Source organism: Neoarius graeffei, chromosome 1 (genome assembly GCF_027579695.1).
Source record: "Neoarius graeffei isolate fNeoGra1 chromosome 1, fNeoGra1.pri, whole genome shotgun sequence".
In the NCBI taxonomy this organism is placed as follows: domain Eukaryota; kingdom Metazoa; phylum Chordata; class Actinopteri; order Siluriformes; family Ariidae; genus Neoarius; species Neoarius graeffei.
In genome coordinates, this window is record NC_083569.1 from 126,820,408 (window position 1) to 126,839,662 (window position 19,255).

A 19,255-nucleotide genomic window follows, 5' to 3' on the forward strand; every position below is an offset into this window, starting at 1 on the left:
GCAATGCGAGAAGCATCTGATCTGAGGTCACACGCACCAACCATCATGCCCCAAGCCGACGTAAGGTTTCAAGCAGTGGTGATCCTGTCTCATTTTGCTATCCCTCACAAGCCATGCTAACAGTTGCAATCCATGGACAAACTCAGAGATGAAGAGTGACTCAGTGAAACTGAAAATTCAATGATATAACCCAGATTCCAACCAGGGTGGCGGAGATGCCAGAACAGAATCCAATCGCTTCTGATTACGGCTGTCCAGACTCTGAGTTATCTGTGTTCCCCTACCAGAAAATCAGTCGCTGGTTGAAGCATTTTGTGGTCAGCCAAGCATCTAACAGAGAATCTTCTAATTTGTAGTCAGCCCTGTTATCCATTGCACCACTGACCCAAGCGGAGCCATGATAAGTGAGATCCAAACTACGTACGAATTTCCATTTAGTCACTGTTCAATAGTGAGATGGAAAACACAATGCCAGAACCCAGCATCAAACCAGGGTTGCTGCACTTATAACACAGAGTACTAACCACTATACTATCACAGCACTCCACCTCCCAAGGGCAGAGTGTCTGATCACGTTGCCACAAACTCAGTGGCTAGACATGGATTGGGCCATCCCGGCTGACTTTTGGCCTGGTGTTGTGAGAACAGTCAGCTTTTTAGTTCAGTTCAGTTCAATTTTATTGCTCATTTTATGTTAACACATGGCCAACTTACAATGAAATGCAGTGGACCAGATAAGAACCAGAAACAAGTCTCTCAGCACTGGAGCCCGACAGGAGTTTAACAGAATATCAGTTAAAAAAAAGATTCAAAGTCCTAAAGATAAGAAAAAACAACGGAAGTTAAATTCAAGTGAAAATAGAAATAACTGAGATGTATGCATGCATTGTCTCAGTGGGGAAGTGTGGGGAGGGGCTGTAGCACAAGCACCTGTATTGCACATCGGAAAAATTGACACATGCGGCTACCAGTAATTGCACTTTGTTGAAGACCAATGAAGTACTGACCATGTAAACAGAGTTTTGATATGTGTTGGTAAATGTGGAAACAGTAAATATGTAAATGTTTTGGTGATATGTAAACAGAGTCTTGTGATATAAACAGAGTCTTTTGATATGTTGTGATATAAACAGAGTCTTGTGATGTGTCGATTGTGGACCTGTAGTAGTTTGAAATGATGTTTGCCTTCATGCCAAACTTCTTCAGCCTCCTCAGGAAGCACGGCCGCTGGCGAGCTTTCCTGACCACAGTGTGGAACTTGAAGCTGCTGACCCTTTTGACCTCATCCTTGTTGATGTAGATGGCTTAGTGTGTCCTCCCTTGCTGTCTCCTGTAGTCCACTATCATCTCCTTAGTTTTCCTGACGCTGAGAGAGAGGTTGTTGTTCTGGCACCAGCTGGCTAACACCTTCACTTCCTTTCTGCATGCCGTCTCATCGTTGTCCGTAAGGAGGCCCGAGATAGTTGTTTCGTCAGCAATCTTGATGACGATGTTGGCACTGAATTTAGCACTGCAGTCGTGGGCGAACAAGGAATACATGAGGGGACTGAGCACACAGCCCAGTGGTGCCCCTGTGTTCAGTATAAGCGAGGAGGAAGTGTGGCTACCGATTATCACCACCTGGGGTCTGCCTGTCAGAAAGTCAAAGATCCATCTGCAAATGGTCATCTGTTCATGAAATTGTTACATATTTCGTCATGATTGCATTTTCTCTGCTCATCCCAAGGCAGTTTTATTTATTAAGTGCAAATTTGCAGCTAAATGCTTTCCAGATCTTGCAACCTGATTTGATTTTGGTTGCTGGTCACAGCCCATGGTCAGACTGTGAGCTGAGCTTTGTCAGAGATAGCTTTCAGAAAACAGGTTTCAGTGGCCTTTTTGGAGGACGCTTTAGCTTCAGAAAATACTAAATGTAACTAAGAATTTTGAACCTTGGTCCTATCTACTGAGCTGTGCAGGCTCTAAGATGAGCTATATTGAACCATAGGATATGTATTTTCTTTTAGAACGTGAAGAATTTTGTCCATCAGCTCACTTTGAAAATGTTGCCAGAATTTTGTCCATCAGGTCACTTGGAAAATGTTACCATTGGAAACAGTTGGTGCATTATGAAATGCAAAATATGATAAAGGAGACTCCAAACGCTTGAGCAGCTGAAATCCTATAATCAGGCAAGAATGGGACAACATTCCTCTTTCAAAACTACAGCACTTGGTCTCCTCAGTTCCCAAATATTTACAGAGTTTTGTTAAAACAAGAGGTGATGCAGCACAGTGGTAAACATGCCCCTGTCCCAACTTTTTGAAATGTGTTCCTGGCATCAAATTCAAAATTAGCATATCTTTTTCAAACAACAATAAAAATTTCTCAGTTTCAACATTTTATATGTTTTCTCCACATATCACCTCCACACCACTCTGAAAGCTGCTCAGAATGTAGTGATTCATTTTTTGAGAGGAACAGCTCTGACAGTATTTCCAGCCGGAAGCCCGAAAGTACTGGAACAGCAAGGACAATTCTGTTTGTTTGTTTTTTTGCCATACACTGAAGACATTTGCGTTTGATGTCAAAAGTGGGTGGCACGGTGGTGTAGTGGTTAGCACTATCATGTCGCAGCAAGAAGGTTCTGGGTTTGAACCCATTGGCTGAGGGGGGCCTTTCAGTGTGGAGTTTGCATGTTCTCCCTGTGCGGGTTTCCTCTGGGTGCTCTGGTTTCCCCCACAGTTCAAAGACATGCAGTTAGATTATTATGGGGTAGCCATGGCCTGAGATTAGGCTGAAGTGTCCTTGAGCAAGGGCACCTAACCAACAACTGCTCCCTGGGTGTTGTAGCATAGCTGCCCACTGCTCTGGTTATGTGCGTGTGCTCATTGCTCGCAGGTGTGTGTTCACTGCTCCAGATGCATTAAACGCAGAGTTTAAATTCCACTGTGTGCTTAAGAATTACATGTGACAAACAAAGGCTTTTTGGCTTGCCTTCTGTATGTGATAGGTCAGAATTTCAGCTTTTATTTCTTGATATTTACACCTATATATGTTAACAGAATGGTGTTGGGAGTTTTGCACAGTCAAATGCAGGGACTTTCAGGTCAAGTCAAGTTTATTTGTATAGCGCTTTTAACAATAAACATTGCCGCAAAGCAGCTTCATAGAATTTAACAACTTAAAACATGAGCTAATTTTATCCCTAATCCATCCCCAATGACCAAGCCTGTGGCGACGGTAGCAAGGAAAAACTCCCTCAGATGACATGAGGAAGAAACCTTGAGAGGAACCAGATTCAAAAGGGAACCCATCCTTATTTGGGCAACAACAGACAACATGACTATAACATTAACAGTTTTAACATGAAGTCAGTTTCGTTGATGTTATAAACTCTTCATTGATGGAAACTTGAGTGCAAAACTATTCATGACAACTGCAGTCCTAAAGTTAGCAAGTCAACTGTAGTCCTCAGCCATAAAAGCATTACTGTAAGTGTCCAGAGCATCCTCGAAGTGTGACTTTCAACTGTCCAAATGTGGCCATCCTCCACAGGAGTGATGCGATGAGACTCCAAACAGACACAGGGCAGCAGGATGGATAAGACAGGTCCGAGTAGCAGAAGAGTTCGGCATCTTGATCCCAGGACCGACATGTAACTCAGATGGAAAGATCGGGGGGGACGCGAGAGAAAACACAGGTTGTTAGGCATGCACAATATCACCTGAATAAGAAGGAACAGTATACATATTGCACTGAGTACAAGCAGGGACTCCAGCAAAAACTAACTATGACAGCATAACTAAAAGGGGAGAGCCAGAAGGTAACACAGGCATGAGGGAGCCCCGGGACATAAAACAGCCAGCCACTACATCGTCAACAGACTTGAGTGAGCAAGTGAGTGGGGGACTGACAGCATCCATACATCCCAGTTTACCGAAGACTCTATGTCTGAGGACCCTCCAGATCTACACCTTTACCTCATAAACACAATTAACAAAAGGCTTGACTAAACAGATGTGTTTTCAGCCGAGACTTAAATGCTGAGACTGTGTCTGATTCCCGAACACTACTTGGAAGGCTGTTCCATAACTGTGGGGCTTTGTCACAAAAGGCTCTGCCCCCTGATGCAACCTTCACTAATATGAGGAACCAGCAGATAGCCTGCACCCTTTGATCTAAGTAGGCGTGGCGGGTCATAGAGGAGCAGAAGTTCACTCAGGTACTGTGGCGCAAGACTATTCAGTGCTTTAAAGGTCAATAGTAGTATTTTATAATCGATAGGAAATTTGATTGGGAGCCAATGCAGTGTGGATAAGACAGGGGTGATATGGTCATATTTTCTAGTTCTCGTAAGGACTCTTGCTGCTGCATTTTGAAGTAACTGGAGCTTGTTCATGCACTTATTGGAACATCCAGACAGTAAGGGATTACAATAATCCAACCTGGAGGGAATGAAAGCATGAACTAGTTTTTTTTTTTCTGTGTCATGGAGTGACATTAAATTTCTTATCTTAGCAATATTTCTGAGATGAAAGAAAGCTATCCAGGTAATGTTCTCAATGTGATTTTCAAATGAAAGACTGGGGTCAATAATCACTCCGAGGTCCTTTACTGCTGCATGTGAAGAAACAGAAAGGCCATCCAGAGTTACTGTGTAATCAGAAAGCTTACTTCTAGCTGCATGTGGTCCGAGTACAAGTGCTTCAGTCTTGTCAGAGTTAAGCAGAAGGAAGTTAATAAGCATCCAGTGTCTAATGTCCTTCACACATTCCTCAATTCTATTAAGCTGGTGTCTCTCATCAGGTTTTGCAGAACCACACAACTGTGTGTCATCAGCATAACAGTGGAAAATAATACAGTGTTTATGAATAATATCACCCAGAGGTAACATATATAAAGAAAAAAGCAGTGGACCCAAGACAGAACCTTGTGGACCACCAAACTTGACTGCAGTATGTCTAGAAAAAGCACCATTTACATCAACATACTGATAGCGATCAGTTAAATAAGAGCTGAGCCAGGAGAGGGCCATTCCCTTAACTCCCACAACATTTTCTAGTCTATCCAGAAGAATGGAATGATCAATGGTATCAAATGCTGCACTAAGTTCAAGCAAGACAAGCAGCGAGACACAGCCCTGATCAGACACCAACAATAGGTCGTTTACTACTTTAACCAGTGCTGTCTCTGTGCTATGATGAGGTCTAAATCCTGACTGATACATTTCATGGATGTTATTTCTTTGTAAATATGAGCATAACTGCTGTGCCACAGCTTTTTCAAGGATCTTGGAGATAAAGGGGAGGTTTGATATTGGACAGGTGACAGGGATCAAGGTCAGGTTTTTTAATCAATAACTGCTAGTTTAAAGGATTTCGGTACATAGCCAATCCTAAGAGAATAATTTATTATTTTTAGAAGTGGTTCACTTACTTCAGGTATTATCTGTTTGAATAGACGTGTATGTAAGGGATCTAGTACACAAGTTGAGGCTTTTGATGCAGAGATTAATGAAAGTAATTCAGTTTCTCTAAGGGGAGTAAAACATTGTAATTGATGATCTGATACAGTTCTATCAGTTAACTACAGGGTCACTTACATTGTCTGACCTTAAATTAGTAGTTTGAGACTTTTGTTGGGTATTCTCAATTTTGTCATTAAAGAAATTAATGAAGTCGTTGGTACTACATACTACAGGTATGCACGTGTCTATAGTGGACTTATTCCTGGTTAATTTTGCTACAGTATTAAACAGGAATCTAGGATTATTTTTGTTATCTTCTATTAGGGAGGGGAGATAAGTTGATCTAGCAGCACTAAGAGCTTTCCTATACTTCAGGAAGCTCTTCTTCCATGCTAATTTGAAAGCTACCAATTTTGTTTGACACCATTTATGTTTCAAGTGGTCTGTTTTAAACTTTCAGGTATCAAACCCCTGATTAAAAAACCTGACCTTGATCCCTGTCAGCTGTCCAATTATAGGCCAATATCAAACCTCCCCTTTATCTCCAAGATCCTTGAAAAAGCTGTGGCACATCAGTTATGCTCATATTTACATAGGAATAACATCCATGAAATGTATCAGTCAGGATTTAGACCTCATCATAGCACAGAGACAGCTCTGGTTAAAGTAGTAAATGACCTACTGTTGGTGTCTGATCAGGGCTGTGTCTCACTACTTGTGTTGTTTGACCTTAGTGCAGCAGCATTTGATACCATTGATCATTTCATTCTTCTGGATAGACTAGAAAATGTTGTGGGAGTTAAGGGAACTGCCCTCTCCTGTCTCAGGTCTTATTTAACTGATCGTTATCAGTATGTTGATATTAATGGTGATATTTCTAGACGTAATGAATGAATGAACCCTATATTATCACTGTACCAGTGAAATTGACCATCAACCTGCCCTTACAGAGGGGCACAGGACAGGAAGACAGGGATAAAAGAAAAAGAAACACAGTAGTAACATGAGGAGAAATGAGGGAAAAAAAGCACCCCCACATTATGCTCCTGTCAGGAGTACAGTGTGGGAACAAAAACCTCCGCACACAATAACAATAACACAAGCACACTTTAAAACACAGGACTTGAGGGGGGGAAAGGGGGGAAAGAAGGGGGCAATCAGGGGTGGGGGGTAAGGGGGCGAGGGGAGGAGGTAGAGATAACCCAGCACAAGCAAGCAGCCATCCACTCCTGCAGCCATGAGGGCGCTGGTCATGCACCCGCTTGTCACACTGGGGGTGAAAGCGGCGATCGCGGAAAGTTGGAGAAGGAATGCGAGGAATGCGAGAGCATCTCCCAGCAGTGACCTTCAGGGGGAAATGTTGTCCCAGCAACAGCCTTACCCAAGGCCGGTGCTGTCTCAGGGAGCCGAATGTCGATAAGATAGAGAATGTTTGGTCTTTCGAACAGACGCAGTCTTTGCACGTCCACACCACTCATCCATATCTGTCCATTTCGTCCATTCCATTCAAATTGGTCTCCGAAATACTTATTCCTTGCAAAGCCGAAATCTTCTCCAAGATGACAATCATATTGTGGTTCAAGTTCTGAATAGCCACAGTCTGAGTGCCGACAGCTTTGCCCACTGCTTCAATCATATCTGGCAGCTTTGTGGGGCTTTGAACAGCTGTCACCATTGTCTGATTTCCTTGATATACCAGGGCAATGCCTAATCCAATCAGCAAAAGTCCTGTAATCATGGTTCCGAATAAGTAGATATCTTCAATGTACTCCACAGAAAGAATCACCAGGCACACGACCCGCCACTGCTCCCACGCGTCCATCGTGTAACCAGCCGCGAACATTCTGTCAGGACAGGCGGGTTCCCACCAGCCGCGAACATTCCAGCAGGAGAGGCGGGTTCCCCCGAAGCCAGACTTCTCGTCGAGAAAACTGTGTCAATTTTGTTAGGAGACCAGTTTATCAATTCCATGCTTTTTTTTAGTTTAGAAAGCAATGCGGAGAGAGTCTCTTCAAAAAGACAGATGAGACGAGACAAAGAAGCACAACAGGGAAAAAAGGAGGGAGAGCAGAGAAAATGCGACCGCCTTCCGTGGAAGCACGGAGACAAAAGATAAAGTTTGGTGTTCCACAAGGTTCTGTCTTGGGTCCATTGCTTTTTTCTTTATATATGCTACCTCTGGGTGATATTATTCATAAACATTGTATTAGTTTCCACTATTATGCTGATGACACACAGTTGTATGTTTCTGTAAAACCTGATGAGAGACACCAGCTTAATGGAATTGAGGAATGTGTGAAGGGCATTAGACGCTTTATTATTAATTAGACACTTTAATTAGATGCTTTAATATTAATTAGATGCTTATTAATTTCCTTCTGCTTAACTCTGACAAGACTGAAGTACTTGTACTAGGACCACATGCAGCTAGAAGTAAGTTTTCTGATTCCACAACATGCTAGGGGTGGCATGGTGGTGTAGTGGTTAGTGCTGTCGCCTCACAGCAAGAAGGTCCTGGGTTTGAGCCCCGGGGCTGGCAAGGGCCTTTCTGTGTGGAGTTTGCATGTTGTCTGCGTGGGTGTGCTCTGGTTTCCCCCACAGTCCAAAGACATGCAGGTTAGGTTAACTGGTGACTCTAAATTGACTGTAGGTGTGAATGGTTGTCTGTGTCTATGTGTCAGCCCTGTGATGACCTGGCGACTTGTCCAGGGTGTACCCTGCCTTTTGCCCGTAGTCAGCTGGGATAGGCTCCAGCTTGCCTGTGACCCTGTAGAAGGATAAAGCGGCTAGAGATAATGAAATGAAATGAGATGAGACAATATGTTCGGACTGGGGACTGTTTTTGGCCTCTAGAGGCCGCTGTTATTTCTTTATCTTGTCATGTTTGTTTTGGCCTCTATAGGCCGCCACTGTTTTCTGTGTTTTGTGTTTGTTTTGACAGCCTTTGTTTCCATGTGCTTTTTGCCTCACCTGGGGCCTCATGTACAAAGCTTGTGTACGCACAAAAAAGCTACGTACGTCACTTTCTGCGCAAACATTCGTATGAACAAAGATTGACTTGGCGTCGAAAAGTGCGGTACTCTATGCAAACCTCATGGCTGGCGTATGCACATTTCTGGTGCATCTTGGTACTTGGCGACACTTAGAGGCAGAGCAATGCAACTACATTTAGGCTTACTCGGTCAAGAGTCATGACATGGTGATAAGAGGCATCCAAAAATGCATCGGAACATCAGGATGTGTGAATTGAAATGTATGTCAGTCATACGACATTGTCGAGACACATAATGTGAGACTGTTGGGTAAATGCCAACAGATCCATCAACCATCACTTCCATATTGTAATTACGGGAAATGAGAAACCCCAGCGGGCGGCACGGTGGTGTAGTGGTTAGCGCTGTCGCCTCACAGCAAGAAGGTCTTGGGTTCGAGCCCCGGGGCTGGCGAGGGCCTTTCTGTGTGGAGTTTGCATGTCGTCCGCGTGGGTTTCCTCTGGGTGCTCCGGTTTCCCCCAAAGACATGCAGGTTAGGTTAACTGGTGACTCTAAATTGAGTGTGAATGGTTGTCTATGTGTCAGCCCTGTGATGACCTGGTGACTTGTCCAGGGTGTACCCTGCCTTTTGCCCGTAGTCAGCTGGGATAGGCTCCAGCTTGCCTGCGACCCTGTAGAAGGATAAAGCGGCTGGAGATAATGAGAATGGGATGAGAAATCCCAGCAATATAATTTCTATATTACTCCCATTGACTATTGGTTAATTAATTAAATTAAAGAATGCACATGCAGGACCATGCATTGCAGCTAGCTTAATAGATCTTCCTCGCGCATTTGCCGCGAGGTGTCAGACTGAAATATTATTATTAGTTGATGTTGTGTGGGGTAGCCTTATCACATAATTACCAAGATCAATATATGAAACGATTTCCAAGTGCGTACAAATCAGACACAACCGCGGTGTGTGGGGACCAATCACTAGCATGCATCAAATTAAATGAGGATATAAAAGCATGCGCAACATGTGGCAAGAACCAATAGGATGACAATGGCGTGGTTGGCCTTATTGGAAGACGCTGCAAATGGTCGGATTAGGAGGGAACGGGTGTTCCGTGATTACACCGATTTCCTGGCTCACGATGATTACTGGCTTATCAGCCGATTCAGACTTCCAAGAGCCATTCTTTTGGAGCTCTGTGCTGAGTTGGGCCCGGGGTTGGAGAGGGAGACGGCGAGGAGTCACGCCTTACCCATTCCTATCCAAGTCCTGACCACGCTTGGGTTCCTAGCAACAGGCTCATTCCAGAGGGAACTGGCCGACTGGTCGGGAATGAGCCAGACAGCTCTCAGCCGCGCTATTCTGTCTGTGTTAAATGGGATCATCCGACTGTCGGCCAGGTACATACGGTTTCCCTATGATGTGGCAGACCAAGCACAGATAAAAGCGCAATTTGCAGCGATAGCCGGTTTTCCAAATGTAATCGGAGTGATCGACTGCACGCATATTGCTATAAAGGCGCCATCTGAGGGTGAATATGCGTACGTGAATAGGAAACATTTCCACTCCATAAACGTACAGATTATATGTGATGCCCAAATGCGCCTGACAAATATTGTGGCAAGGTGGCCTGGGGCGACCCACGATGCATTCGTCCTGGCGAACAGCTCGGTGGGAAACAGGCTGGATGCCAGCAGAGTGCATGATGGGTGGTTACTTGGTAAGCAATCTAAAACACTTGAAGTGAATTCACTTGAAATATACACATGTTGGATAGCTTATGCTGGACCTATCCCAATTGCTCATAGGAGACAGCGGCTACCCACTCCGAAAATGGTTACTGACCCCCCTAGCCAACCCACGGACTGATCAGGAGCAGCGCTACAACAACCTCCACACACGGACGCGGTCAGTGGTGGAGCGCACCATTGGCCACCTGAAAAGCCGGTGGCGCTGCCTTGACCGGAGTGGGGGGGTGCTGCTCTATCAGCCCAACAAGGCGTGCCGTATTGCGCTGGCGTGTGGCGTGTTACACAATGTGGCGCAGAGGCACGGCGTGCCAATAATGGAGCGAGACCTGCCGGAGGACCCAGACCCTGGGCCTCACAACGAGGTGCCACAGCGACATGGCATACAAACCCGGCAGCGCTTAATAGCCACAATGTGAAAAGGTAAGGGCAGACGGGACACGGGACACCATTCATTTTTTAAGATATTGTTTTAATGTGTTATTCAGTTCCTTCAATTCCTTGCGGATTCCCTCGAGGTTGTCGTTAATCGCCTCTATCCCCTTTAAAATTTCCCCCTGCGACTCAAGGACCGCGCGCGTTAGCACCCGGCCTGTGGACCTGGCGACAGGGGCAGGCGGTGGAGAAGGGGGGCAGGTGACAGTGACGCTGGATCCGCTCAGCTGGGGGTCCTCTTCCTGCTCGGGTGGGATGGACTGGGGGCCTCCTGTTCTTCCCTGACACCCTGCTAGAATACATTTGTCATTAAAATCCTATTGTGGAAAATATGTGCACATCTTTTATTTCTGGTTACATGTGGCTAGGAATATTGGGCTTACTAAGAGAGGAAGACATTTCCTCAAATACAGGGTGTCCCCGAAAAAATGTACACATTAGAGCACTAAAGGTGTTTTTTTGTTTTCAAAACCCATGTAACTCAAATAGACACTCATTGTGGTGCAGGCACTGCAGACAATGTGAATCATACCGTTATCTTGGTATAGGCTACATTCACATTCAGTGGCATACAATCAGTGACCGTTGCATGTCTCATAGCATACACTTTGAACATCACTTTAATTGGAGGTGACAGAACAATTAAGTGATGTATGTGAATTCTATTACACTGTGCTAAAGGCAGGGATTTCAGTTCACACATACTTTATGGCGATTTAGAGTATAGGCTACATTTTTTGGGACGCCCTGTATGAAAATGATTACAGCACCTGTGAGATCCTGCTGGGCCAAGTCGGAGTCCCCCTCTTCGGGCGGAACCACGCCGACTAATGCATGGTCACCGAGGACCGCGGTCACCCTCTGGTCGAAAGGGGAGAGGGCCTCGACCCCCGGACTGCCACCCATCTTCATTGCGCTCCTGTGCTGCGCAGCCATCCTCCTTTTCACATCTACTTTGATGTCCGACCATTTTTTTTTAGTGTCGGCTGTGGATCGATTGTTGGCCCCGACTTGATTGATGACATTAGTTATTTGCTCCCAATTCAGATGTTTGGTTTTGGTGCTGATTCCGGAGGAGAGGCTTCCGAACAAGATCTTGTGTCTTGCCTCTACCTCCGAAATCAGCGCCTCCACCTCGCAATCTGTGAAATTTCTTTTTCGAGATTTCGCCATGTCTTTTACCTAACGCGGGCCTTACTGCATATTTTGTCCTGCCCCCGCCCGCAAATCCCGCATGATGCAGACGTTCACGTTATTTCTCAGGAAAGTTCTTGTCTTGACACAGCGTGATGGTGCCCCGCCCCCTACTTTGAGTGGATTTGAGCATAAATATCTACAGCTCACGTTTGTTATTATTTACCTTGTTTCTGAATTCAGCATATAGTGTCTCTAATAATAATAATAATAATAATTAGTGCTGTCAAGTGATTAAAATATTTAATAGCAAATCGCACATTTTTGTCACATGAGAAACCATTGTAATTCTCTGATCAGCATAAAAAAGTGAATGGCTTTGCTTTGTACCAATATTGTTTTTTTTATTTTTAATTGCAAAGCAGAGCTAGCAAGAGAACTATGAGTGAACAACTCTAATTAGAGAGACAGGTTACACAGTGATGGTAGGCTTGACTCAATGCTATCCCAGAAATCCTTCCTGTAATATGCAAATTTGGCCGCCTCTGATTGGACAGCCAAATTTGCATATTACAGGAAGGATTTCTGGGATAGCGTTGAGTCAAGCCTACCATCACTGTGTAACCTGTCTCTCTGATTAGAGTTGTAGACTAACTCAAGCAGTAAATCACTTCACTCATGGTTCTCTTGTTAGCTGGGTGTGAATGGCGAGTCATTAGAGTGATCAAAGAATTTCCCGTTAGGGTGATCAATGGCAAATTTAAGATACCATTTCTCACTCAATCTGGCATCTTAAAATGTTTTTATTAATGCCAAATAAAATATCCAGGACAAGTTATATATGATAAACATAAATTAATAATTTATAAATTTGATTTCAAACACGTTTTTAGTTAGCGGGACTGCAGCTTATCACCGCTCCTGCCCGTGCCACATACAGTATGTGCACTCCTGCTCCCGCCCGCGCCCGCAATGAGCTTTCAAAATTTGTCCCGCGCCGCACTGCTTTGCGGCAGGTCCCGCGAGTCCCGCGGGACTCCCGCGGGAGTGCAGGGCTCTACTGCGAGGCCTGGTGATGGATAACCCAACATCATGGAGCACCTGGCTGCCATGGGCGGAGTACGCCCACAACACCCTGCAGTCATCGGCCACCAGGTTGTCGCCATTCCAGTGCCAATTCGGGGTCCAACCACCTCTGTTTCCTGACCAGGAGGAGGACGCTGGGGTGCCCTCAGTCAACCAGTACATGAGACGGTGTCGCAAGACCTGGAACAAGGTCAGGAGGACCCTCATCCAGACTTCCAGGTCCAACCAGAATCAGGCCAACCGCCATAGAAGGCCTGCCCACGTTTTCCACCCTGGGCAGCGGGTTTAGCTGTCCTCCAAGGACGTTCTGCTGTGGGTGGAGAACCGCAAGCTTGCTCCTCGCTATATTGGCCCTTTCAAGGTTGTGCGCAGGGTGAACCCTGTCGCCTAGCGGCTCCAGTTGCCCCGGACTCTAAGGATCAACCCCACATTCCATGTTTCCCTGTTGCAGCCCATACTGTCATCCACGTATGCCCCTGCCCCTAGGAATCCCCCACCCCCCTGCATCTTCCAGGGTCAGACTGTGTTCACCGTGCGCAGCCTGCTTGACTCCCGCTGGGTCCGCGGTGGGCTCCAATATCTAGTGGACTGGGAGGGCTATGGTCCTGAGGAGCGCTGTTGGGTCCCCACTCGGGACGTATTAGACAAAGAACTTTGTCGGGACTTCCATTCGGCCCATCCGGATCGCCCTGGGAACGTCAGGAGACGCTCCTTGAGGGGGGTCCTGTTAGGACTGGGGACTGTTTTTGGCCTCAAGAGGCCGCGGTTATTTCTTTATCTTGTCATGTTTGTTTTGGCCTCTAGAGGCCGCCACTGTTTTCTGTGTTTTGTGTTTGTTTTGACAGCCTTTGTTTCCATGTGCTTTTTGCCTCACCTGTTCCTTATTTCCTGCCCCACCTAGTTCTAATTACCCTGTGTATAAATACTTCCTCAGTTTGGTCCCTAGTCACGGAGTCTTTGTGCTGTTATGTTATCTCTTGAGATCTCTGTTCCGTGTTCCTTGCCTTTGTCCTTGTGGTCTTTTGTACTTTGCTTTCTTGTGGATATTTTGGATTTTGTATTTACCATTTTGGATCTTCTGAGCATTTGGCTTTTTGCCTTTTCTTTTCTTATTTTTGGCCTTTTGTTTTGACTTTGAACTTTTGGATTTTTTTTTCTTGTATATCTTCTGAGCTTTGGGATTATACTTTTGTTTTTTGCCTTGGATTTTTGCATTGTAAATAAACAGATTTTTTTCTACTCTACTTTCACCTCACTCGTCTGCACTTGAGTCATTCCCCTGGTGGCCTCGTGGGGGTTTGCTGGATTACTACACCGGTGCCCTGGGTTTGATTCCCAGCAACACAGTAACTCTGGATGGCTTTTCTGTTTCTTCACGTGCAGTAGTAAAAGACCTTGGAGTGATTATTGACCCCGGACTTTCACTCGAAACTCACATTGATAACATTACCTGGATAGCTTTCTTTCATCTCAGAAATATTGCTAAGATAAGAAATTTAATGTCACTACGTGACACGGGAAAAAAAAACTAGTTCATGCTTTTGTTACCTCCAGGTTGGATTATTGTAATACCTTACTGTCTGGACGTTCCAATAAGTGCATAAACAAGCTCCAGTGAGTTCAAAATGCAGCAGCAAGAGTCCTTACTAGAACTAGAAAATATGACCACATCACCCCTGTCTTATCCACACTGCATTGGTTCCCAATCAAATTTCGTATTGATTATAAAATACTACTATTGACCTTTAAAGCACTAAATGGTCTCACACCACAGTACCTGAGTGAACTTCTGCTCCTCTATGACCCGCCAAGCCTACTTAGATCAAAAGGTGCAGGCTATCTGCTGGTACCTCGTATAGTGAAGGCTACATCAGGGGACAGAGCCTTTTCTTACAAAGCCCCACAATTATGGAACAGCCTCCCAAGTAATGTTCGGGAATCAGACACAGTCTCAGCGTTTAAGTCTAGGCTGAAAACATATCTGTTTAGTCAAGTCTTTTGTTAATGGTGTTTATGAGATAAAGGTGTAGATCTAGAGGGTCCTCAGACATAGAGTGTTTTGGTATACTGGGATGTATGGATGCTGTCAGTCACCACTCGCTTGCTCACTCGAGTTTGTTGACGGTGTAGTGGCTGGCTGCTTTATGTCCCGTGGCTCCCTCATGCCTGTGTTACCTTCTAGCTCTCCCCTTTTAGTTATGCTATCATAGTTAGTTGCCGGAGTCCCTGCTTGTACTCAGTGCAATATGTATACTGTTCCTACTTATTCAGGTGACATTGGGCATACCTAACAACGTGTGTTTTCTCTCCCTCTCCCCCCCCCCAATCTGTCCCTCTGAGTTACATGTCGGTCCTTGGATTGAGATGCTGACCTCTTCTGCTCCTCTGACCTCCTTGATCCATCCTGGTGCCCTGTGTCTGGTTGGAGTCTCATCGCATCGCTCCTGTGGAGGATGGCCCCATGAGGACAGTTGAAAGTTACACCTGGAGGACGCTCTGGACTCTTACAGTAATACTTTTATGGCTGAGGACTACAGTTGACTTGCTAACTTTCAGACTGCAGTTGTCATGAACAGTTTTGCACTCAAGTTTCCATCAGTGAAGAGTTTATAACATCAACGAAACTGTCTTCATGTTAAAACTGTTAATGTTATAGTCATGCTGTCTGTTGTTGCCCAAATGAGGATGGGTTGCCTTTTGAGTCTGGTTCCTCTCGAGGTTTCTTCCTCATGTTGTCTGAGGGAGTTTTTCCTTGCTACCATCGCCACAGGCTTGGTCATTGGGGATAGATTAGGGATAAAATTAGCTTATGTTTTAAGTCGTTCAAATTCTCTAAAGCTGCTTTGCGACAATGTTTATTGTTAAAAGCACTATACAAATAAACTTGACTTGACTTGACATTAGGCCATTGGGGCTCTGCTATATGCTACTGAAAAAGTACAGTCACTCAAAAACTGCAAGGATTGTTCCTCAGACATTTTTCATCTCAGCTACAGAATCTTCTTTTATGTGTCCTCGATTTGCTCAGTTGAGATACTTTGCTGGGTCTGCGCCAAAGTCAAACACTTGCAAAGTCTGGCTTTAATGTCAGCATGTCCTCATTTCAATCATAAATTCCTTGCAAATAATTTTACTCCGATTTAAGTAAGTACACTTTTCTCTGGAGGCATGTACACTGCCACTCAAAGCCAGTCAATTTTACACAGGAAAACACAACTTTGTACTGAATTTACATAGGCCGCATGATGTCGCAGTGGTTATCAGTGTCACCTCACAGCAAGCAGCCTCGTGAGTGATCTAGAGTGAGCCTAGTGGATGACCGGCAGTCTTTAGGTCTGGAGTTTGCATGTTCTCCTCATGCCTTTGAGGGTTTCCACTGGATGCTCCAGGTTCCTCCCCCAGTCCAAAAAGAAAGCACCCTATTCATCACACACTTGTGAAATTTCCTCTCTGCATTTAACCCATCTGAAGCAGTGAACACACACACCCAGAGCAGTGGGCAGCCATGCTACCAGCACCCAGGGAGCAGTTGGGAGTTAGGTGCCTTGCTCAAGGGCACCTCAGCCCAAGGCCATCCCATATCAACCTAACCGGCATGTCTTTGGATTGTGGGGGAAACCCACACAGACATAGGGAGAACATGCAAACCCCACACAGAAAGGCCCTTGTTGGCCACTGGGTTCAAACCCAGAACCTTCTTGCTGTGAGGCGACCATGCTAACCACTACACCACCGTGCCGCCCAAGAGATGTGGATGTGGATTAGGTCACGTGACAACTCTCAATAGCCCAGAGGTGTGGATGTGTCTAGGTTACCCCTGAGATAGCTCATGGGTACAGAAAGTGAATGAATATATGTATACAAGTCAGGGCACTTGTTTAATTATATATTATGTGTTTTTATGTATTATGCTTAAGAACAACATGGTGAAAAATGTTAGAAAATCATGAAATCAACTCTGATTTTTCCTTATTCACTGACCAGGATCTTTGATAGCATCCAGGGAGCAGTTGGGGTTTAAGTGCCTTGCTCAAGGGTACTTCAACCCATGTTAACCTAACCACATGTCTTTGGACTGTGGGGGAAATCAGAGCACCCAGTGGAAACCCATGCCAACACAGGGAGAACATGCAAATTCTACACAGAAATGCCCCCATCAGCCACTGGGCTCAAACCAGGAAGAACTGGTCCACAGGAAATTACATCACATCACAGTTCATGTAAACTTGTGGAACTGTGATAAATCCATTCATCCATTACCACTTATCCTGTGCAGGGTCACAGGCAAGCTGGAGCCCATCCCAGCTCGAACCCAGAACCTTCTTGCTGTGAGGTGACAGTGGTAACCACTACATCACAAAGCTGCCCACACAAAGAACACAATCCCACCTGTGAAGCACTGGGGGGTGTCAGGCAGCATCATGATGTTGGGGTGCTTTGCTGCAGGAGGAACTGGTGCACAGGAGATGACATCACCTCATCTCATCTCATTTCATCTCATTATCTCTAGCCGCTTTATCCTGTTCTACATGGTCGCAGGAGCCTATCCCAGCTGACTATGGGCGAAAGGCAGGGTACACTCTGGACAAGTCGCCAGGTCATCACAGGGCTGACACATAGACACAGACAACCATTCACACTCACATTCACACCTATGGTCAATTTAGAGTCACCAGTTAACCTAACCTGCATGTCTTTGGACTGTGGGGGAAACCGGAGCACCCGGAGGAAACCCACGCGGACACGGGGAGAACATGCAAACTCTGCACAGAAAGGCCCTCGTTGGCCACAGGGCTCAAACCCAGACCTTGCTGTGAGGCGACAGCGCTAACCACTACACCACTGTGCCGCCCGAGATGACATCACATTTCATGGAAACTTCTGATCCAATGGAATTGTGATAAATTGAAATTAAATTTGTTGGAAACATTTCTTGTGTCATACACAGAGTAGAGGTCCTAACCAACTTGCCAAGTTATAGTTTGTGAGCATGAAATCTGTGGATTGGCCAAAAAAATGAGCTTTAATGACTTCAGCCTAAGTGTATGTAAACTTCTGACTTCAACTGTAAGTCTTCTCACTAAAATTCACCTCCTTACAGTCCCAGAGCACTGAGTAAAAAAGGGATGCCGTTGTCTGCTGCCTCATTGAGTACCCTGGGGAACAGCAAGAAGAATTCTTCCAAAACTGCCAGGTATGTTATTAAATGATTGATCAATTCAAGGTATTCATATGGATACACAAACTCTCATCTCATACCAGGATCTGGATCAGTTCAGCATGATCTGGGTTTGTGGTGATGTGTTCTGTGAAAGAAAATCAATTTATTTTTTCTGTGGAGTTGATGTGATCCACTGAATGTTTGATTTTTTTTCATGTGTCTGCTTTGAAGATGATTATTTTTTCATAATTGGATGATTGAAAATTGAGAAAATAAATTTATCTTTTCCTCATCATCTCCTCTCCTCCTCACTCCTCGTCTGCTCCCCTCTCCTCTCCTCTTCTCTTCATCCCTTCTCCACCTCTCCTGTCATGTCCTTCTCTCCTTTACACTTAATCTCCTCTCCTCCTCATCTCCTGTCCTCCTTTCCTCTCATTTCCTTCTCTTCTCCCCTCTCCTCCTCTCATCTGCTCCCCTCTCCTCTCAACCTCCTCTCCTCTCATGTCTTTCTCTCCTCCCCTCCTCATCACCTGTCCTCTTCTCTTCATCTCTTCTCCTCCTTATATCATGTCCTCCTCACCTCTCCTCGTTTCCTCCCATGTCTTTCTCTCCTCCTCATCTCCTCTCCTCCTCATCTCCTCTCCTTTCATGTCTTTCTCTCCTTCTCATCTCCTCTCCATCTCCTCATCTGCTCCCCTCCTCTCATGTCCTTCTCTCCTCCTCATCTCCTCTTTTCCTCTCATGTCTTTCTCTCCTCCTCATCTGCTCCCCTCTCCATCTCCTCTCCTCCTCTCATGTCTTTCTCTCCTCCTCATCTCCTCTTCTCTCCTCATCTCCTCTCCATCTCCTTTCCTCCTTTCCTCTCATGTCTTTCTCTCCTCATCTCCTCTTCATCTCCTCTCCATCTCCTTTCATGTCTTTCCCTCCTCTCCATCTCCTCTCCTCCCTCATCTGCTCCCCTCTCCTCTTCATCTCCTCTCCTTTCCATCTCCTTTCATGTTTTGCTCTCATCCTCTCCTCTTCATCTGCTCCCCATCTCCTATCCTCCCCATCTCCTATCCTCCCCATCTCCTCCCCTCCCCTCTTCATCTCCTTTCCTCCCCATCTCCTCTCCTCTCATGTCTTTCTCTCCTCCTCTTCTCCTCCTTATCATCTCCATTTCCTCTCCTCCCCATCTCTTCTCCTCTCCTCTTCATGTCCTCTCCTGCCCATCTCCTCTCCTCTCCTCTCCTCTCCTCTCCTCTCATGTCA